The sequence below is a fragment of the Atractosteus spatula genome, chromosome 4 (assembly GCF_055471065.1).
Source record: "Atractosteus spatula isolate fAtrSpa1 chromosome 4, fAtrSpa1.hap1, whole genome shotgun sequence".
Taxonomy (NCBI): domain Eukaryota; kingdom Metazoa; phylum Chordata; class Actinopteri; order Semionotiformes; family Lepisosteidae; genus Atractosteus; species Atractosteus spatula.
In genome coordinates, this window is record NC_142709.1 from 37,011,271 (window position 1) to 37,035,412 (window position 24,142).

Consider the following 24,142-nt stretch of genomic DNA (forward strand, 5'->3'; position numbering starts at 1 on the left):
GTGGCCCTGTGACAGCTGCTCAAGCAGATCCTCATTAATAGAGGACCTCTCAGGGCTAAGGGTGAGGGCTACATCACCAACCTGCTCTCCTGCCATCTGGATCCTTTCCACCACTGCGGGGTGGTGGTCCTGACCCCTCTTGGGTGCCAGGGTGCACAGGGAAAGCTCCTTTTCATCACCAGGTGGGGAGATCTGCTCCTCTTTAGGGATGTAAAAGGGGTGTGCTTTACCTGGTGGATTAGGCGGCTGCTTGGAGCACCGCTCCTGTGGCAGGGAGGCTGTTGGGATCTTGGCCGGGACATGACTTCCCTGTATATTCGGGGAACAAGAAAATATTTTTATTTCTTGTCCAGAGGGAACAGAAGGAATCTTCGTATGGGTTTCTGTGTTCGGTGGGCACTGTGTGAGCACAGTCTGCCTCTTGGCCCCCCTTTCCTTCTGTACAGAAGGCTTAGGGGCCTTGACCTGGTCCCACAATTTACCTTGCTGGTGATCCACCAAAGGTTCCACTCTGAGTCGCATGCCCTTTTCTTTTTCTACCCGTTTGAGCTTGCCGTGTGACATCAAACACCTTTCAACCTCAGTGTCAATCAGTGTCTCACTGGGTAAGTCATCTCCCATGGCAACCTTGAGATAAAAGCTTCTTGCTTTTCCTCTTTGTTTTAACTTCTCCAGAGAATGTCTGGAGCCTGCCTGCTCTCTGACTTCAGGGGTGGAGTCAGCACTCGCTTGGGAGTGGCTGACCTCATCCAGGCAGGAACCCTTCCGCTCAATCAGATAGACTGAGGGAGGGGGAGGGGGCGGGTCTCCACCTCTTCCAGTGGAGAGTCCTAGCTCATTCACGCTTCCGGCAGCCTTGGGGAGTGTTTGTCCCTGTCCTAATAAAGTCTGTTCAAGCCTGGCCAAGCGGGCGGCGATTGAGTCTTTTTGCTCAGCCTTTTCTAGCCCTTTCCCTCCCCCGGTGTTCTCATAGCATTTAGGATGCTGGGTGCGGTCCTGTGTGCCTGCTGTGTGCCGGGGCTTAGCCAGCTCAGAAGCTTGTACTCCTTCGAGCAGGAGGGAATTATCCCTGCTGGCTCTGAAGGTGAACACAGTCGCTTTAACAGCTTTTTGCTCAGAGTGACTTTGGACATCATAGTCCCAGGCTTTCTGTGCGAATCTCCTACTATCAGTCATTTTCATGGTCTGTGCATCTGTATGCGTTAAGATCATCTTTCTGACTGATGGGTGGAGATTGGCATGAATAAACCCGTGAAATTTGTGTTCTCTTCGCAACCCTCATCATTTCGCCCTGCAAAATAAGTTTGTCTAAGTCTCTCATAATATTCGCGAGTGGACTCGGTTCTCTCGTGCTTAATGTTAAGGGCAGCGGCTATCGCGGCAGACGGGTCAATAAACACACTGTATTCTTGTATAAGTGCTTGACACAGCTCGTCAAAGTCATTACAGACTTCCTTCATCTGCCTAGCCATCCACTCATGTATGGGTAGTTTTTCTGACCAGAAACATTTTCTCCTGTTCTGTGGTGTCTTGCATGAACTGCAGGGTATATCTGAGGTCCTGAATATAACTCTCGACAGTATTCTCTGACACTGCGGGGTCAAATCTCTCTATGTCCTTCACTAGCTCTCTCAGAGAACGGAGGTTTATTTTTCTAGTTTCTCTGCTGACGGAGATATGGCCGAGATCTTGGTCTGGGGGCTCATGCCTTAATTGATTCGGCTCTCTACCCCACAATGACCCAGTTACCGATCCCGTCCGGGAAAGCTCTCGCGCAGGCAGAACCTTTTTCTCCCGGCTAACTGAGCGTTCTGGACTGCTTGGCGGTGAAGAACGCCTGTGTTGCAGCCGCTGTGCTGCCCGCAGGGGAACATTCAGCTCCTGTCTAAGTGAGTCCAGCATAACATAACATTTGAGTAACTAGTGTAGAAGTTGTAACCAAATTCATTTACGAAATGGTCTAAATGAATTATATACTGAATGTATGTCCTCTTGGTATGTGTAACTCTTCGTGATTGAATATATACCCGTTGTAATCTGCCAACCGTCATGATAAGATCCGTTATGTTTATATGCACATTTTATGTATTAATAAATGTACTATCGTGTATTAGTACCTGTGTGTGTTGTTTGAGTTAACCCGCAGGGCAGGATTCTAATACCATGAAAAAGAATCATTTTGTTTACTCATGATTGTGTGGCCAGGAATAACTCAAACTCCATCATTAAGTTTGCGGACGATACAACAGTCATCGGCCTGATCACAGATGGTAAAGAGTCTGCGTACAGGGAGGAGGTTGAAACCCTGGCAGCATGGTGCCAGGAGAACAACCTCTCTCTGAACATCAGTAAGACTAAGGAGATGATTGTGGACTATAGAAAACACCAGGGAGGAGATCACACACCTATCTAAATCAGTGGGACTGCAGTGGAGAGGGTCAGCAGTTTTAAGTTCCTGGGAATTAACATCTCAGAGGACTTAACCTGGACCCACCACACCAACACCGTGGTCAAAACAGCACGGCAGCACCTATTCTTTCTCCGCAGGCTAAAGAGGTTTGGCATGCCATCATATATCCAGGCCAACTTCTACAGGTGCACTATTGAGAGCATCCTGACTGGTTGCATCACTGCCTGGTATGGGAACTGCCCCGCCCGGGATCGCAAAGTACTGCAGAGGGTGGTGAAGTCAGCGCAGCTCATTACCGGCTGTGAGCTACCAAACATCCAGGATATCTACTCAGCTAGATGTCTGAAGAAGGCCAGGTCCATTCTCAAGGACCCCAGTCATCCCAGTCACAAACTGTTTTCCCTCCTACCGTCCGGGTAAACGGTACCAAAGCATTTGGTCCAAGTCCAACAGACTACGGAACAGCTTCTACCTCCAGGCAATAAGACTGCTAAATAGCCAACCTGCACCTCCTTTAGCAAATCACCTGTAATAGCTACATGGACACACAGTTTTCACTGTATTCAGCATAACCGTACTACCTGTATATATTGCATACACCATGGACACATAGCAGCTCTACTCATATTGAGTTTTATTCCGTTTCTATTACATCTATTATTATGTAACCTTATTTTCATAACCTAAATTTTGCGATTTTTGTGTTTTTGTGATTTTTGTGATTTCTGTGATTCTTGTGATTTTTGTGAGCTCGCAGAAAAGACATGTCATTGCCAGCAACTACTGCTGCATGCTGTATTGTTGTGCATTTGATAAATAAACTTTGATTTGATTTGATTTGATTATTTGGTTTCACTTAATAGACTTCCAGAAAAAGGTGAGGACGAAGAGTTACAAGGCCAAGTTCTAATGTTGGACATGATGGATGATGCACCAGTAAACATGGCACAAATCAAGAAGTGAACAGCGAAGGACGTCACACTGTCTCAAGTGCACAAATACATCTTACGAGGATAGCCTCGTGTAACGGATCCCCAACTCACACCGTACTATTCAAGACGACTGGCTCTGAGTGTGCGTGATGGATGTATCCTGTGGGGAGCGAGAGTAGTCATCCCTCGGCAGGGACAGTCTATTCTTTTAAAAATGTTACATCAGTCGCATCCAGGGATGTCTAAGATGAAAGGCTTAGCCTGTTCTTACTTGTGGTGGCCAAGGATGGTTTAAGATATAGAGAGAGAAGTTAATAGATACAGCAAATGTCAGCAAAATAGGAAAGTGCCACCGAACGCACCATTACACCCCTCGGAATGGCCTGAACAGCCATGGTCTCGGATTCATGTGGACTATGCAGGACCATTCCTTGGACATATGTTTCTAGTGATCATCGATGCCCATTCAAAGTGGGTGGACGTCTACCCCATGAAGACTTCCACCTCATAGGCGACGATTGAAAAGCTGAGACGAAGCTTCAGTACCCATGGATTACCGCAGATGTTGGTGTCAGACAATGGCGCATGTTTCAGAAGTTCAGAGTTTACTAAATTCATGAAGCAAAATGGAATCCACCATGTAACATCTGCACCCTTCCATCCCTCTTCTAATGGGTTGGCAGAACAAGCTGTCCAGACCTTCAAGGAGGGGATGAGAGGAAGATACAGATGCAGCCATTCAAAGTGCGCGTCACAGACACGTACCGCAGGTGACGTCGCTCAGTATGACGCAAGATGACGCGTGGCACCGCAGTACGTGATTGGTTGACCGACAGGGGCACTCGTGGTCCGTTGGTCTGTCGTAGAAAGACTTACAGTAAAAACGTCTTTGCTGTGCCCGTTGTAGATATTGAATTTTACCACTGAAGGGAAATCTTAGTAGCTGAGCATAAAAAGAATAGGAGCATACTGTAACGCGTGTGAAGGCCATAAACGATATTAATTTTGGAACATAAACATACAGTATATACTGTAGCTGGTCTTGGTACTTTAAAGAAAAAAATACACACCAGTATTCCATTTCTCCCTAAACATTTTAAGCTTTGAAGTCTTTAACTAACATGATACCGGAGTCAACAAGCATACTTTTAGAATTTGATTAAAAGGGAATATAATATGGAATCGCGTATCTAAAGAATTTAATAACGGTATTCGTGTGCTGCGACAGGGCTGTGTAGGGCTTTTTCGCCTGCCTGTTCATGCGAGCTGTCTTCTAGCCGACTGGTCTAGGTGCGTGACTAGCAACTGGGAGGTTGTGTGATCGAATCCAGCTGGTGCCGGACTTTTCTTTTAACAAACATTTCTTCGAAAAAATAGAATAGCGATATTATGGACAATAAATTGACTTTTATATTTCAAAATATCGCAACATGAACGATATTTGCGATATTTTGAACATATCTTCCCTTCTGACAGCGGTTCCTCCTTCTATTGTGTGTGTGTGTGCAACAGAGTAAATTTTTATAGAGAAATGGAGGCTGGACAGTATGCGTTACAATATAAACATTTATATTGATTTAAATCGTGTTCTGATTTAAATCGCAAACGCGTGTTTAATTATGTGTTTTTTAATCATAATCAGGCTAATGCATTTCTACATTTTCTGTATGAACCAGCTTAGAGGTTCATACAGAAAGACAGCTTGTGTTTAAATTGAGTGTAAGGTAATTTATGCTTCTAAAGTCATGGTCAGCATTTATTATTGTACTGTGCTGTAAACTTTTTCTGTGCCTAGTCACATTATTTTATAGCGTTTTTATTGCGTTATTAAATCCGGTGGCGCTGTGTGTTAGAGTAGTTTCCTGACTCCCTTGTCACATGGTCTGTGATTGAATCCCATAGAACTATGACTTTATTTTTTAACAAACATTTCTTTGAAAAAATGAAACGTTTCCCTTGGTCAGAGATTAAATAAAACCTCACTCGCACCAAACAAATTTATATTTCTAAATATCACAAAATACGTTCATTGTCTTCCAATCGAGTCGAGTTGACATTGGAAGCCTGCCACACCCGGACTGTTAAACCAACGCATTAGCACGTCAAAGCCCATCGAGGGTATTGAGCCAGTATTGCCTTTAGTATTCCCCCCTCTCCCCTCAATTCAATTCAATTCAAGGTGTTTTATTTGCATGACAGATGGGTACAAGCAGTGTTGGGTATGTATATTGTAACGCTTACGGCAGACAGGCACTGTGTAAGAGCCGGCGCACCAGAGCAGCGCACTGAGGGAGCGTCTGCATTTCTAACTTAGTTTTTAAAATTAGTCAAGCAATATGAAGCATCTCCTTTTACTTAGTGCCTGAGCATAAAAAGAATAGGAGCATACTGCAACGCGTGTGAAGTCCATAAACGATATTAATTTTGGAACTTAAACATACAGTATATGGCTGGTCTCGGTACTTTAAAGAAAACATACACACCAGTATTCCATTTCTCCTAAACATTTTAAGCATCGAAGTCTTTAACTAACGCGATACCGGAGTCAACAAGCATACTTTTAGAATTTGATTAAAAGGGAATATAATATGGAATCGCGTATCTCAAGAAATTAATAACGATATAATTATATTCATGTTGCAAAAGAACTGCAACGGACATAAAAACTCCCTTGCTTTTAACAGAGCGTTCCATAATTTCTAACTACGAAAATGCCAGGTGAAAGGATTTGTAAACATATTTTGTTAAAGCAAGTCAGAACCCATTCAGAGCCTACATTACATTTTAGCGTTTCATTCTGAGCAGAAGACCCTCACACCTCACACAACAAGCATCGCTTGTTCTAGATAAAACTGCAAAAAAAAACAACAACCCATAATGTACTTCTTTGCGGCTCTGTTTGCCCAAATCATATATTCACAACGTGAAATCTAGAAAATAATATTACGTAACCAAAATCCGCAATATGGAAACAGAACCTGTGTAATTGTTGATAGATGATGTACTCGTAACATTTTTTCAAGACGAACTACAACATTTAAAAAATGACTTGTATGTACTTGATATCTCTAATCAATCCACGGGTCCCAGCACGAAACGAAAGTAAAACGCATACCGTTTCGCGCTTCTTATTAGTTGCTCAAAAGTAATTTGACCGTATGAAATGCATAATATAAACCTAGAAACATATACGTGAGTAGTACTTAAGCACTGTAGTATCGGTGTTAAGACATACCTCTCAAATACTGTAAATCAAGTTAAAAATATCTCAAGATTCTGGTCATAATGAAACCATGTTTCGTGTATGTTTTCTTTAAAGTACCGAGACCAGCCATATACTGTATGTTTATGTTCCAAAATTAATATCGTTTATGGCCTTCACACGCGTTGCAGTATGCTCCTATTGTTTTTATGCTCAGCTACTAAGATTTCCCTTCAGTGGTAAAATTAGATATGAATATTCAATACTTAAACGGGCACAGTTAAGACATTAAATATACATATACATACTGTATACAGTACAGTTTGCATACGGTAATATGTTTATGTCCCTAAATCAATCTCTTTTATGAGCATGTGAAAGGCATGGTGAATCACTGTACTTTGCATGATTGGAAAAAAATGCGTGATTGCGAAATGCTGTGGCGTTACTTTTACAAAGACGGTCAATGAAAAAAAGAATGTGGACCAGGGCAATACTTTGAGTTTACAGCTTGTCCAAGGTCATTTATTATTAATACTATTATTAATATCTTCGTTAAAGACTTTGATGGCTACAGCTCAAACATGAGAGGTTGAGCTTTATTAGCTCCACCTTGCGGAAATTCCGGATACTATTATTTTGCTAGCGGTATTTACCGGTAACTCGCGGTATTTACCGGTAGCTTGCGGTAGACTGCGTACAGCGTACCGGAAAATAATGCGGTATCGCCCGCGCATTTTGAATGGCTGCATCTGTAGTATGAAGACAAGAGTTTCGAGATTCTTGTTCAGTTACCGTATCATGCCTCAAGTAACAACAGGACTATTGCCTGCAGAAATGCTGATGTCCAGAAGACTAAGATCTGCATTTGATTTACTCAAGCCAGACCTTAAGACTAAAATAGAACGGCGAATGAAGCAAAAATTGGATCATGACAAAACAGCTAAAATGAGAAGTTCTTCACCAGGAGATCCTGTATTTGTGCAAAACTTCAGTTTGGGGCCGAAATGAATACCTGCTTCCACAGAGACGTACTCAGGCCCTGTGTCATATACAGTGATCCTAGGAAATGGACAGAGAATGCAGAGACATGTTGATCAAATCAGAAAGTGTTATTTAGATCCCAGTCCATCACCGGATAGATCCTCAGAGGGAGATAGAGAATGCCAAGAAAAGCTGGAGCCTCTTCCAGAAGGACTTATTGGGCCTCAGGAGAGTTCTGATACAGAATGCAGTCCTGCTGTGGCACCGCAGGAACCAGAGAAGGTGTCCCCGGAGAGTGGAGACTTACCGGCTGCACTGCCTGTACGACGCTCCACACGAGAGAGATGTTCTCCCACCTTCTCGAAAGACTATTTTAGATACGAGTGAGATTGTGTTTGGGAAAGGGCAAGAATGTGCCCTGATCTAACGGAAGTCAGGCAGTCTACAATGAACTTCCTAGACTAGGGATTTTGTTGTTGTTTAAAAAAAAAAGTTCTGTTATTCCATACTGCGAACATTTATTGAGAAACAACAGTTGTTAGCTTAAGAAGGGGGGAGTGTAGTAAAGTGATATATATATATAAATAAATAAATGTATAAGTATTATTTTGAATTACAAGTAATAGTCCATCAGATAGCTCTACCCCATTTTCCTAAGTTGTAGGAGTCACCCGGCTGTTACAGTTTTGGATCCAGAAAGCAAAGGAGAAAACCGGGAAGAACTGGGGAGCTTTAGGACAGTTGAAGAGAGCTAGCTTGAGAGTAAGCTGTTGGATCGGTAGTGTAATGTTCTGTACAACCAAACTTAACTTTAATATATAGTTCATTGTTCCACACCCACCTCCGTGTCATTCTTTGCTTCATGCGAAGATACAACAGCGGTAATGGGGACTCTCTATTATTTCTCTATTATTATCAAAACTTGTTCAATATTGGTTCTTTTGGAAACATTTTGACATATTCCTTGTAACTACACTGCTGTCGATATTGTAGCAATAGACAAAATGAAACGCTTGGAATTCGTAATGTAGGGATTTTTATATTTATGTCTTCATCATTAGTGGTTTCATTAGAGACAAAGGCTAAACCGGCTTGCCTGGTGTCCTGAGGCTAGCTGGTGTCTATGTGGCTCAGGCCACACACACCTCAGGACGGTGACATCACCGCCTTTCATATGGAAACATTTTGACACTGTGCTCAACAATCTTAGGAAGAACACGAAACACCTGGGATTCGATTAATTAAAAATACATTTAAAAATGAATTTTAAAAATTTAAAAAGAGGTCAGACAGGCAGAGGGAAGGGGGAGGGGTGAAACTGTTACCTGTCCTGCATAAAGCGGTTAGAAAATAGGTGGATTTACACCTTTGAAAAGCTTTCCAATTTTAATGCGATACGGAAGATATTATTCATAATAAATGTTATTGGACGGTCTATAAACTGAAAATTTATAGAGGAAACACATTGTGTATTGCCTCTTTTTACACTTGGAAGAACATTCCAATGTTAATGCGACACTGAAGATATTATTAATAACCTTTTAAATCTGAAGCTGTTAACTCTACTTCAGACCTGCACACCTTCACACCTGCATGCCAAGATCATGGTTCATCAAGCGTGAATGAGTCAAATTAAAAATAAAATGTGTTTACAAAGAAAGTGGAATACAGTAATACCGCTGGGAACTCAAACCTGGGCCTCCAACGTCACTCAATAGGGAACCAGCCAGCTGAGCTAAAGGGAGATCTCTTCTCACCCTGGTGGCTGAGGTCTCCTGTTATTCACAGGGAAAGGCGGTGACGTCACTGCACTGGCAAGCTGGCTTGCACAACCTGTAATGTTGGCTATATGCATTACAATATATTTAGATCTTTAAATGAATATCATTATTAATTTCTTTAGCCTCACAATATTTGTACAATAATACTCTTCTTGTGTCTTATTTTTAGTTAAGCAGGATTTGAGCTATAGACCATAAAAAAAACAGGATTCACTTTTTTCTGTCTCTTTCTCACCTGCTGCAATTCAGGTGTTAATAAAACGTGTTTACAAAGTAAGTGGAATACAGTAACACTACCAGCTATATAAATACATATACAGTATTTAGATCCTTTAATAAATATTATTATAATTTCTTTAGATAAACAATTCTATATTATATACTTTATTAATCAAATTCTAAAACTATGCTTTTGTTTACTCTGATAACGAACATATTCGCAGAAAAGGTTTAAACAGGATACGTTTTTACGAAGTATATAAACTTAATATGGTCAGAAGGAGCATGTAAAAACGTTTCCAAAATAACCACATACAAGACTTTGATGCTTAAAATGTTTAAGAAGAAAGTGAAAAACTGGTGTGTATTTTTTCTTCAAATGATCAATACTAGCCATATACAGTTTAAATGATGTTTATGTTCCTAAATTAATATCGTTTATGAGCATGCGAAAGGCATGGTGAATTGGAGGTTCTCAAAACTTACTTTGTATGATTGAAAACGAATACGTGATCCGATCAATGAAATGCTGTGGTGTTACTTATTGTCAATGAAAAAATAAAGTATTTTCGTTTACAAAGATGGTTACAAAGAAAGTGGACCACAGTAATACTTTAAGCTTACAGCCTGGTCATTCATTAATAATACTATTAGTAATATCTTCTGTAAAAACTTTGGGTGGGTGGGTGATTTTTCTTCCTCGTGATCAGCTTAGAATCTTTGTAACACTATAAATTAAAATAGTTTTGCCAAAGCAACACGAAACGTATACATAAAAAAGTCAAATTTTTCTCTAAAAAACAGGAATTAAAACAAGGAATTACTTGGCTAAAGCTACATCAGTGACTATTGGGAATGTGTATTGATGGAGAGTGAAACTAAAGCCCACATCGCTTCACCCTACTGCGAGGTGATCATGTGCTAGTTGGTACAAAACAATCCCTCCTTTCCGAATATTCTGGAGATGGTCTGGAGGTTCATTAATTCATTCATCTTATTACTAAAAGACCTGCCTGGTCTGCTTCACTCACCCCAGGAAGAGTGGAGAATCAGATTTTTTCTGTTAGAAATGTTTGTTGCATTTACAAAATTAAAGTGTTTTTAACGTTTAATTAAAAAAAACATACGTAAAATAAAGTGTTTTTTAACTATCTAAACCAGGTTTTTATCATTTTAATGTCATGCAATGTCTAAGTTAGGAAGGGATATGTTATTGTTTCTTATTTTTGATTTTCTTTAAAAAATTAAAAGATTTAGTTGCCCATCGTGCCATACAATATTATGTTACATTGTTTACATTTTTGAGAGACTTCAGAACAATTTGATTGATGCATGAAAAATGAAGCATAATGTGTTGTGTTATGAATTCATTTACACCTGGGATCCACTTTATTCAAACTAAGATTCCTAAAAATGCAACCAGGTACTAGGTATTGTTTAAATAAAAGCTGTGAAAATGTTCAAAAATCATGATCTTTAAAATGCCTGTGGTTTGAAGGCTCTGTGTCATTTTTCACAAACTTATTGACATCTGAAATATTTTGTCTCATAAATTGGCATTTTAATAAGGAAGCGAAGGTTAAGAAAACCAGATAATACAAATGGCTGAAAAATTACAAGAAATGTGAAATGTTTATTTATTATTTATTTATTTATTAATATTTTTATAGTTATAGTATTCACATTTGCTCATTCATGTTTTTATTTTTTTATTATATAATTTGAATATGTTGTGATATATGAAAAACAATAAATAACGGTTAATATAATGTATATAATATTTACTATTTTATTTTTTAAAAGGGAGTCTTCATTTGTTAGAAGAAAAGCTTCTGCTGGAATTGAACCCAGATATCCCAAAGGAAGGCTTACCAACCAAACCCACTGCACCAACACACCACTTGCCATTATGTGTGAAATAGACTGGTTAAAATGTTTTGAAAGTAATCATGAGTGAATGAGTCAAAGAAAAAATAAAACATGTTTACAAAGAAAGTGAATTATGGTAATATATAAATATATTATATTTAGATCCTTAACTTAATATTGTTATTCATTTCTTTAGTTATGCAATTATGCAATTACAATATGCAATTCCATATTGTTACAGCTTTAGGTGACTGAGAAGTGTCTCTTAGATTTTAGATAAAGTTTGTGACACTTGGAAAAGTTGACATTTCTAACTTCAAAGCAGAAAAGATTTTTGCTGAGTTCTGAGGGAGTCCTTTGAACAGAAAAAGCATAAAATGTTTATGAAGGAAGTGGAATACTGTTGTGTACTTTTTATTTAAGCTACCACTACCAGCCATATACAGTATGTATAATGTATTTATATTCCTAAATTAACATAGTTTACAATGATATGACGTTCAGAGACATTATGCTCCTGTTATTTTTATGCTCAGCTACCAAATTTTCCTTCTAGTTGTAAAATTCCATATTAATATTCTATATTAAGTGGATTTAAACATGCACAATAGAGAGATTAAATGAAGCAATCATTTCATTAACACCTAATGCACCACAATTACCACCTGTCGATCATCTTTGGCCAGCGGATCACGTACTGTGTCAATTTGCAGCCTCAATCCTGCATTATGGGGTTTTACTATGCATTTTGAATGGCTACATCTGTCACATCTGGATTATTTGTAATACTACTACTACTACTACTACTACTACTACTACTAATAATAATAATAATCCAACAGAACGGATAACATTAAGTTAATTATTGTGTGTACAATTGTCCATCATAAATTACCTGGTCTATTTATTTATCTTGTTAATGGTGGCTTTAATGAACTCCAGACTGAAAGCACTTTCTTTACCATCCCTTTATGTTCCCTCTAGGAAGTATCATCCTTTCAAGAGACATAATGGGGTATTTAGGCATATTAGATGTTGCCATAAAGTCTCCTAATTATATTAATAGCTGTAAATTACTACTACTAGTACTAAGAATACATTGTTTAAGTTGATTAAAATACAGCATTGATACAGTATATTATAAATCATACTGTAATATACATAAATATATAACAGGAAAAAATAAACAAAACATTTAAATAATAAATAATAAAAAATCTTATGTTTCTGTATTCCTATAATCAGATAAATAGATACACAGTCCCAGTTCAGCCACTATGATTTAGCAGAACTGGCAAAAATACAAAGTTTTGCATGTTTGCTTAAAGTAATTCAAAAGCAAAAAAGGGATTTTATGTTTTGTTTAAGAGGAGTTTAAAGGGAGTATCATTGTTTGCTTCAACACAAAATCATTACAAGGGTTGTGGTTCATGCTGATAAGGGCTAAAAGGAAATCCCCTCCCTCTGCTTTTAAATCTGAAAAGGAAACAAGAGGTGAGGCTGTCAGGTCAAATGAAACTACATTCTTACAGATAACATGGAAAACAATAATAATAGAAAAGGAAAGATAGACTTTTTATCTACTTACTGTAGATTAAAGTATTAATAATGGTATGTAGGGAATACATGGAGCCATAACCTCTAAAGTGTGTGCCTTGCAGTTCCTATCTTTGCTTGTTCTGGCTCTGATTTTATATTATCTCAATTAAATGTAAATATTCAACTCTTCATTAACATTGCAATATCACAATCACATAGAACCCACTCTGTAATACAGATTCAATGTTCAAATCAGCCATTCGCTGAAATCAAATGTAATCAATCAACATCAATGTGATAACAATATATTTACTTCCCATTTCAAAACATGTTAAAAATGCAGAAGCCAAAACAGAAACCACACTGAATTTATAACCCAATGCTTTTTACTTATATGCTGCCCTTTGTCTCTTCTCCAGTGAACAAATTGATAATCTGTGTTTCAAGGTTTTGAAAATACTGTAGGAAAAAATAAAATTCAACAGAGTTGATTATTTGTCATTGAACTGTGCAGTTTATGTACAAATATATTCTGGAAATATTTAAATTTGTTATTAATATAACAAAATATTTTGAATATTAAGTTGAATTTAAGGTTCATAATTTTCTCATAATATTAACTTAATTGGAGGTGTATACATGCCTCATTGAAGGTCCTGATTAATTGAATAACCCTTCATCCAGACGCCAGAACCAACTTCTTGCTGTGTGGTTTGACTTCCAGTCCACTGTGTGTCTATTTCAAGACAAAACAAGAATTTCCCTTTGTTTTCAACTCCCTGTGCTCATTAATTATTTAAAAAAATTAGATATAATGGTAAAGGGGTGGAGGTAGCTGAGTTTCAACACAACAGTGTTTGCGCTCCCTAGTTTGATGTTTGATTGCCTTACTCAGACATTTTTGCTTGCTTTTTGTTTAAAAAAAATATTTTTTCTTTATTTATGTAGCCATCTTTGGACCATGAGAAAAGTAAATATGGAGGAAGAAGCAGATAAGGAAAGGGTGTTCCTAATAGTTTACTCAGGTAAATTAACTTTACCATAAATCTTTAAGATGCCAAGTAAATATGCAACAGTGAGAGGATCATTCCTAGTAAGATTATTAAGGTGGCATCCAAAGGAATGGACCATAGCATAAATACATGGAGAGAATGGAAGAATAGAAAAAGAAAAAGTGATAAAAAACTTTATCAGTGAGAGAGGGTGACTTTATTATGCCCAGGGGGGCAAGCTGTTTATCATGTCATCATTCTCACTTGTCATCATCATCACCTCCACAGCTGTGCTGTGGGTAGAGATGCTTCTTCTTACCAGACAAGGACCCAAATTCACTCCTGGTAATCTGGGTACTATAAAGAGCACTGGACTCACCGGAGTATTTAAGTATTATGAGTATCATGAATATTTAAATATCTTTATTTGAAAATACAATAAACACCTGCAAAACAACTAATTGTATTTTAAGAATTTGGGAAAAAAAGATGATTAAATATTTTTTTCAAACAATTTTCAAATTTTCAAATCCCTAAAAGTCTATTTTTAAAATGTGTTTTTTATAAATTGCAATTAAATCTGTCTCAATCTGCAAATAACTTCAACAAAGCCATTTCAAAAACCTTCAACATTGTCTCCCTGTAGTGCAAAGCAACTTTTACACAGGATCTCTTTGAAGGTGAGAATAATCTGCTTTCACATGGTAGAATAAAAAATTATTCCATCGGTTCTAATGCTGATAAAGCAAAGCTGGATATACTTCCTGTCATCAAACTGTCACTGCCTGTTGCTAGTGCAGTGGATATCCTAACCAATTCTAGGTTCTCTATTATTCTCTATCTTGCCACATATTGTTTGCAATGTTCTGAAACTACAACATTCCATGCAAAGATTTTTCATCCATCACAGTCATTCATCACAATCCACCAAATACAATGGCAAGCTAGTTAAAAGCATAAAGGACTGGCAAATCCCTGTCTATAAGCAGGAACGTCTGTATCAAATAGCCTTAGTCCTGGATCTGTTCTCATCAATAATGGCAACCAGTGTGGAAAGACCAGAAGTCAGTGATGTATCAGGTTCATGAAACCTTGCTGGCTCCATCCATAGTGCAGCTGCTATATGAAATCACCTGTGCATGCTGATTCAAAAGTAGCCATAAAACTGGCAGGAATACAGTTCTTAAGGATTCAAGCTATCTATTTCTACTTTAAGATAACATAACTGTCCATTGCAAGGTGTATCATTTATATTACAAGGCATCCAAAGGCCAGATGTAATGGTTCAATGTAGTCCTGGATAATTTACCTTTTGTAAAAGTCCATCTGCCCCGTTAAATTTATTGTCAATTGGAATAAACTTATAGATAATATTTTTTTCAAAGATGAATGATGAATATTTTTTTATGGGCTGTAATGTTGCTTTGAATGCATCACAGCTATCTCTTGTGTCCTAGTAAATGTTATTGTATCATTATGCTAGCCAACAAGTTTGAATGACATGACACACACAGATTTGTATGTTTGCCAGAGGTTTCAAGTAATTATCTAAAAAAAACTCCAATTGGTCAATCTGGAAGCAGATTTGGTTTAATATGGATCTTTTTGAAAATTTCTCATTTTCAGCTATCAAGGTTCCAGAAACTTCTAGCCTCTGCCAGGAGATAGTTTTCTTTCAGCGTCCAATTTCAGTGACACTACACCAACTTTGCTAGATCTTCTTTAAGCTTCTTTTCACTATTGCTTAATATTTCAATTAAAAAAAAGAGCTTTTACCACCATTGCCTTACAGACTTCAAAACTCAAAATCAAAATATGGTAAGGAAGTACACCAATATTCTTTGTCTTGAAAGAAGAATTCTCACCAGTTGTGATCTGAATCGTTTGTAGGACTAAAGGGTTATTTCATTATTTGAGGACATTTACAGATGCAGCCACACAGAATATGAAGCAAAAGTCTTGTCTGCGGCAAGCTCGCCACAACATACCAAAATTATTTGGCATTTATCATTTGGCACACCGAATTTAACTTATCACTGACCAAAGATAAGATAAGTTGATAGGTGGCACCTATAGTGCATTAGATGCTAGTGAAACTTGCTTTCAAAAACTTGTTTTACTACTGTACATCTTTAAAAACACCTAATATGGAATATTCATATTTAATCAAATAACTAAAGGGACATTTCACCTCACCTCCAACACACTCACCCTTAACACCCGTGCCCCTCAAGGCTGTGTTTCATAATTTCTAACTACGAAAATTATTTAAACTGCGACACTTATCATTCAACCAGAGCTCAAAATATCACAAGGATCCTCAAGAGCACATCAAAGACTGTATTAAAAGATACTTGTATCAGATACATGAGAATCCAAGCTTTTTTATCAACGCTTTCTTTTCCGTATACCAGATATTATGGAACCACTTCAGAAGGGTGTCAGCCAGTCAGATTCCAGGAATCGGTACTTTAAAGAAAAAATACACACCGGTATTCCATTTCTCCCTAAACATTTTAAGCATCGAAGTCTTTAACTAACATGTGAAATAGCGTGTAAAAAAGTGGTAGTTTTAAGCTTTTCTGCTAATATAATATGGAATCGCGTATCTAAAGAAATTAATAACGATATGATTATAGTCGTGTACTGCGACAGGGCTGTGTAGGGCTGTTTTGCCTCTCTCTTCATGTGACTTCCCTGGTAGCCCACTAGTCTACATGCCTGATTACTAACCTACAGGTTGTGTGTTCAAATCCAGCTGGCACTGTGACTTTTCTTTTAACAAACATTTCTTCGAAAAAATAGAATAGCAATATTATGGACAATTAGTTGACTTTTATATTTCTAAATATCACAACATGATCGAATTTAAGTCATTTTTGATAACAATGAATAGTCACCTTCTTCCCTTCTGACAACGGTCCCTGCTTCTGCTTCCTGCTTCTATTGTGTGTGTATGTGTGGGGGGGGGGGATCCCTTTAGATCTCCCTTCAGATTTAAAAGGTTGTTAATCATATCTTCGGTGTCGCATCTTACCAGTGCAGCTGATCTTTTGCCGCCTGGGTCAACTATCACAAAGCTTTAGAGAACCTAACATTTCTATTATCAACAAATTGTAAATACGACGTTTACATTGGCATTATTAATTTTTCACATGGGTGTATGGAGGATCGTCAGCTGTCACTGACAGTGGACCCCCCTCTTAGGCTGCGCACACGATCTTTTAAATTTTTATAGAGAAATGGAGGCTGTACAGTATGCATTACAATATAAACATTTATATTGATTTAAATCGCGTTTTGATTTAAATCGCAAACGTGTGTTTAATTATATGTGTTTTTTTAATCATAATCAGACAAATACAACATAAATTGATACAGTATCTTTGTCTTCTAAGTATCTTAATAAACTTTCAGCATAGCTTTCTCCCCATTTAGATTTTTTTTTTCTTGGAATTTTGGGATCAAACGTAGAAGGATTAGATTGTAATCGTTTTTATTTTTTAAATACGTTTTAGAAAAGTGTAATCTATACTAAAAAGCTGTACACCACCTGCTATACAGATACATGTTGTAATACTTTCGGGTTTGGATAGGACGGACACAAGAACTCAGACTTGCGGAGTTAAAGGAAGTGAAAGCCTTTATTTTTCTTCTCCCTCACCACCTGCTAGCCCGGCTCTCCCGCTCCCCCGCCCGCCCGCCCGCCAACAGCGCGAGCCAACACACCGCCCGCGCGCCCGAGAGAGAGAGAAAAGAGAGAGAGAGTAATACCCAGGGGTGCAGAAGCAGGGAACTTTTTACAAGGAAAACGGATACCTCCCCAGACTGTACGCCCGCTTCACTGTGGGACAGCCGCACTGGTCAGCGGCCTTCCTAAACCCCGCCCTGACCACTTTCACTCCTTTCCTGCTCTTCCCCATGCACCCCAGCCTGGCTGTATGTTTATACTTAAACATACAGTATATGGCTGGTCTCGGTACTTTAAAGAAAAAATACACACCAGTATTCCATTTCTCCCTAAACATTTTAAGCATCGAAGTCTTTAACTAACGAGATACCGGAGTCAACAAGCATACTTTTAGAATTTGATTAAAAGGGAATATAATATGGAATCGCGTATCTAAAGAAATTAATAACGATATAATTATATTCATGTACCGCAATACAAGAATAGTACACGCTGTACATTGTCTGTTGAAAATGTTTCTGTAGTGCTTTTTCAGCACTCTGCATGTGACCTTGCCGGTGGTGCTGTGGGTTAGGTTCCTGACTCCCATATCACATGGTCTGTGATCAAATCCCACTGTAGAACCATGACTTTTTTTTTAACAGACATTTCTTTGAAAAAATGAAACGTTTCCCTTGGTCAGAGATTAAATAAAACCTCACTCGCACCAAACAAATTTATATTTCTAAATATCACAACATGATCAAATTGAAGTCATTTTAATAACAATGAATAGTCACCTAGGCGTTACAATATAAACATTTATATTGATTTAAATCGCGTTTTGATTTAAATCGCAAACGCGGGTTTAAATATATGTGTTTATTGATTCACAATCAGACAAATGCAACATAAATTGATATCTTTGTCTTCTAAGTATCTTAATAAACTTTCAGCATAGCTTTCTCCCCGTTTAGATTTATTTTTTCTTGGGATCTTGGGATCAAACGTGGAAAGATTAGATTGTAATCGTTTTTATTTTTTAAATACATTGCGGAGTTAAAGCAAGTTAAAGCCTTGATTTTATATATCACCTTTAAAAGTGGAATCTCAAAGCAAAGTAAATACCCAACACCGATTGTACCCATCTGTCATGCTAATAAAGCACCTTGAATTGAATTGAATTGAGGGAGAGAGGGGGGCATTTTCAGGCATTTTCTTTTACGCTGCGGGCATTCTCCTGGTCTGGCGCCGATCTGTGTCTTCTAGGATATAATGCCAATGAACTCTTGTTTTTATGTCCACTATAACAGACAATCTCCTTTGCTTTTAACCGAGCGTTTAATAATTTCCTAAAATGAAAATGATTTACTTTATTTCCCTCACGGGATCAAAAAAAGTATCTATCATCTATCTAAACTATGGGACAGAATTCTGGGGTCTCCCCATACCAGAGATTATGGTAGGGCTTCAGAATGGTGATTGGCTGACACCATCTGACACCCCTCTGATTGGAGAAAAAAGACGTGCTGGTTTGCTATACATACTGTACCAGGAAGATGATTTCTTTCTATTCGAAACGTGTATTTTAAAAGTTTAAGAAGTAAAAACCTTACAGCGTACACAGATTTATAAACTGATCAGGATCGTTATCTTTGTCTTATCCATAATAATGTTCACCGCTCTGTCCAGCAAATTAATAATACACTTTGTTTTATATAGCGTTTTAAACGAATAAGTAATTAGATTGCTCATAAACCTAATTGCTTTTTCTACATAAAAACAGCGTGATTGCTCTCTGAAAATGCTTTTTCTTTTTATTTAGGCTCAGATTTCAACTATAGATCGTATTATTATAAACTTTCTTGGAAAAATGTCTTTTATGTAAACCATGTTTGCTATTAATTCATTTAGGGCTAGAATATGTTCATTGTCTTCCAATCGAGTCGAGTTGACATTAGAAGCTTGCCACGCCCGGACTGTTACACCAACGCATTAACATGTTAAAGCGATTTCATCGAGGAGCCTAGCTTTCTTAACTAGTAAGTACTGAACTTCCTTGGCTTTGGAGGGGGAGGTGTCTTTCGCTGGAAATCTCGCCCCCTTCTACTTTGAAAATACCTGTGAAACCGGTTTAATTCGTCACAGCCAGCACTCCCTCAGAGAGGAGGGTTGTACTCGTTAAAGTCTTAGCCGGAACACATCATTATATCTCATTTTGTATTTCTATAAAAAATCGTTTGCCCAGCTTAACACTATTGCTGTTGTTTTTATCCTGTAAAGCGCTTTGAGGAGCACAGCTTTCTCACCACTTAGATTACTTTTTGATACCGTCCTTACACAAAGCAGAAACTTCTTGTATTTTCCGATGGCATCGCAAAGCAATACAGTAGATGTAAACCACAGTTTACAAAGTAAATACCCAGACAAATGCAAATGCGTTTTTAATAAAATGCTTTTATTCATTCAGCAGAGAGAGAGCGTAAAACCTGGGCGTAACAGCTGTTCCTTTTTCTGATCACTCGCTCTCTCAATAAACATCTCACCTCTCGTGTTCTTTGTTTTCCTAATTTGCTGATTATGCCTTCTGCGATCCACTCCTGCCCTCACACCTAAAGAAGACTATTTTAAATTTCTTTGCGCGGTCCATTGTGCAATTAACCCTTGTATGTGCTGTCCTTAAGGTGATATCACTTAAAGGTGATATGTAAAATAATGTTTTTTATTATTGTTATAGAGAAACATGATCAGATTTTCCCCGGTTAAGAAAAAAATATCTAAAGTATACTAGTTTGTCACTAGTATACTTTTAATACAGTCTTTGCTGTGCTCTAGAGGATCCTTGTGATATTTCGAGCTCTGGTTGAACGATAAGTGTCGCAGTTTAAATACATTTCGTAGCTCTGTTAAAAGCAAGGGGGTTTTTATGTCCGTTGCAGTTTTTTTTAAACTGAATCAGCGCTGAACTTGTTTGAGTTGACTGAGGTCCGTTCTGTACCACACAATGATCCCCCCCGGGTGATTTGGGTTTTTTTGACAGAGGGTAAAAAACTCTCCCTCTCGCTTGCCCTCCCCCCCGTGTATTGTCTGTTTTTTTTGTGCTGTCCTTTGACAAAACATGGCTCACCAGATAATGTGAATCGAAACCTGTTTTTCTAGCTTTTAAAGTCGTGCGATGTGTAAGCGGGAACACATCATTATATCTTACATATGAAAAATACATAATATAGCTCCCAAACAAACGCAAACGTGTTTTTAATAAAATGCTTTTATTCACTCATAATCTGACAATTTCAGGAAGACTAAGGAAGGACTAAGGAGATTGTCATCTATTGTTGAAGCTCTGTGAGCTCGGTGACTTTGAGACCACTTGTTATCCCAAGTTGTTTGAATCGCCACAATTCAAATAAGAAAAAAGAGCTGACTGACAAGATTTAAGATGTGGCTGTCAATGTTGGATTAAAAAAAACACATTGCCCGACGTTAGTTGCATTGCTTGAAAAATAATTTTATTTCGAGAGACTGGATAAGTAATTCAAGTTCTTTTTAACTTCCTGAAAAACAAGTAATAATTTAACAATATGTGCAAACGTTTTATGATATGTCACTGTTGTGAATATCTGTGGATTGTATCTTATTTGCCTGTCTGTCCTGACTGTGCTCTCTCGCTTGCCCTCCCCCCCCCTCTCTCTCCCAATTCAATTCAATTCAAGGTGCTTTATTAGCATGACAGATGGGTACAATCAGTGTTGGGTATTTACAATGTTATCTGTGGTCCTTTTAACTGTTTTTACATCTACTGTATTGCTTTGAGATGCCACTTTTAAAGGTGATATATAAAATCAAGGCTTTAACTTGCTTTAACTCCGCAAGTCTGAGTTCTTGTGTCCGTCCTATCCAAGCCCGAAAGTATTACAATATGTATCTTCATAGCAGGTGGTGTACAGCTTTTTAGTATAGATTACACTTTTCTAAAATGTATTTAAAAAATAAAAACGATTACAATCTAATCTTTCCACGTTTGATCCCAAGAGGAATCACAATACGCTCCTGCTTTGTTTAGCGATGGTATGAAAAATAAATCTAAATGTAGAGAAAGCTATGCTGAAAGTTGATTAAGATACTTAGAAGACAAAGATAACGATTTACGTTGCATTGTCAGATTATGAATCAATAAAGACATTTAATTAAACAAGCGTTTATGTTTTAATTTAAAATGGGGCTAATGGGGACTCTCTTGTTATTTCTCTCTTCTCTCTCTTATTGTCAAAACTCATTCAGTTGCAATATGTATTATACAGGGGTCTGCATGCACACATGACTGGAGAAGATCACCTCCGGGTTAAACTGAACGTGTTAAACTTTGATGCAGGAAAAATGTATTTCCCAGAAGCTATACTGATTCTCCCCGATGCAGTGCAGTTAAAAACATATCTCTGATGCAGTTCCTAAATTAATATTGTTTATGACCATCATAAGCTTTATGCTCCTCTTCTTTTTATGCTCAGCTACTGAAAATTCCCTTTAGTTTCCATACCGGCCATGTAGTACACGACATTGTGGAATAAACGTTTATTTTAAAGGGAACATAAAGAAACTAGGAACTAGAGAAATCAAGAAAGGCTTTTTTCAATAGAATTAATAAATGCACATCTGTAGGGATACCCTAATGAGTTGATATGGATCCTGTGCAGCCGCAGGAGTAGCCGGCAGACACGGCAATAAACAATCCGAATCGAGAGGCGAGAACGTGGTCAATGGGAGTAAGGCAGGTTACAATCCAGGACAAACACAGGCGGCAAACAATCCAAGTCGAGAGGTGAAGTACGAAGTCAAAAGGCAAAAAAGGGGTAGTCCACGGAGGGGAGAAGCCCTCCGTGAGACCAAAAGAACCACAATTGAATGAGTTTTGATAATATGAGAGTGAAGAGAGAAATAATAAGAGAGTTACCCCCATTTTGATTTAAATCGCAAACGCGTGTTTAATTAAATGTCTTTATTGATTCACAATCTGACAATACAACGTAATTATCTTTGTCTTCTAAGTATCTTAATCAACTTTCAGCATAGCTTTCTCTACATTTAGATGTATTTTTCATACCATCGCTAAATAAAGCAGGAGCATATTGTACTTCCTCTTGGAATCAAACATGGAAAGATTATATTGTAATCGTTTTTATTTTTAAAATAAATTTTAGAAAAGTGTAATCTATACTAAAAAGTTGTATTTATTTAATACCACTTGATAGTTATATTAATAGAGATAAGAATTCAAGTTGATACTGTTTAAACTTTTAATTATTTTAAATTTTATTACAGCATCATACATAGATTGCAAAGGAACAAGTAATAGGTTTATTCCATGCTGAAAAAAAGAAGAAAGAGAACACAACGTTTCGGCCATGGAGCCTTCTTCAGGTGTGAGAGAGACAGGGCAGTAGGCAAAGGTAAAGTAGCGGGAGAACAAAGGTTGGGAGGGAGGAGGAGTGAGAGGCGGGAGTAGGGGACAGAAAGAGAGGCCAATCAAGAGGTGTGAAGTCAGAATGGGTGCAAAGAGGTGTGAAATGAAACTTCCAATGAATGGAGAAAATTTAAAAGAACATTAGTCTGTCGTTAAGGGAAGGGAGAATGTGTGATCCTAGCTGCAGAATAATTTTAGTTTCGGTGGTCTTTCTGATGTATGAGTTCGGAAAACCGTCTTTGAGAACACAGACGGAGAGATTAGAGTGGTCGTGGCCGTCAGAGGTGAAATGAGAAACAATGGGCTTGGAGAGATCTTTAATTTTCACAGCCCTGACGTGTTCTCTGAAGCGGTCTCCGAGTCTCCTTCCTGTTTCTCCAATGTAGATGGCTGGGCATTTACTGCAAGAGATACAGTAAATAAGGTTGCTGGAGGTACAAGATGCTGTCTGGGTGATCCGGAATTGTCCTGAGGGGCCTTGAATGAGTCTGGTGGTGGCTGTGTACTTGCAGGTGATACAGCGAGTTCTGTTGCAAGGAAAAGTGCCAGGTGTGGATGGTTGTTTAGGGCGGTCAAGGGAGCTGTGAACAAGGAGGTTACACAGATTAGGTGGTCGGCGATATGAGATGATAGGGCGATCAGAAAAGAGGGCCCCAGTGGAGGGATCATCCTGTAGGATGGAAAAGTTGTGGTTAATGGTCCTGGGGATAGGAAGTGTGTTAGGGTGGTAAGGAAGCACCAAAGGAATGCGGTTGTTACGGCGGGAGTTCCTGATCTGGTTGATGGTCCGGGGGGTGTTTTTGGCTCGGGCAAGGGCCCTGTCAATCACACTGCTGGGGTATCCTCTGTTGATGAAAAATGAGTACATTTCGAGGGCTTGGTTCTCGAAGTCGATGTCGTCGCTGCATAATCGTCGTAACCTAAGGAACTGTGAAAAAGGAAGAGAGTTTTTAGTGTGGTTGGGGTGAAATGAGCTGTACAGGAGGTAGCTGTGTGAATCCGTGGGTTTGTAATAAACTGAAGTGGACAGTCGGGGGTAGTTGATAGAGAAGTTGATGTCTAGAAATGGAAGAGTAGTGGAAG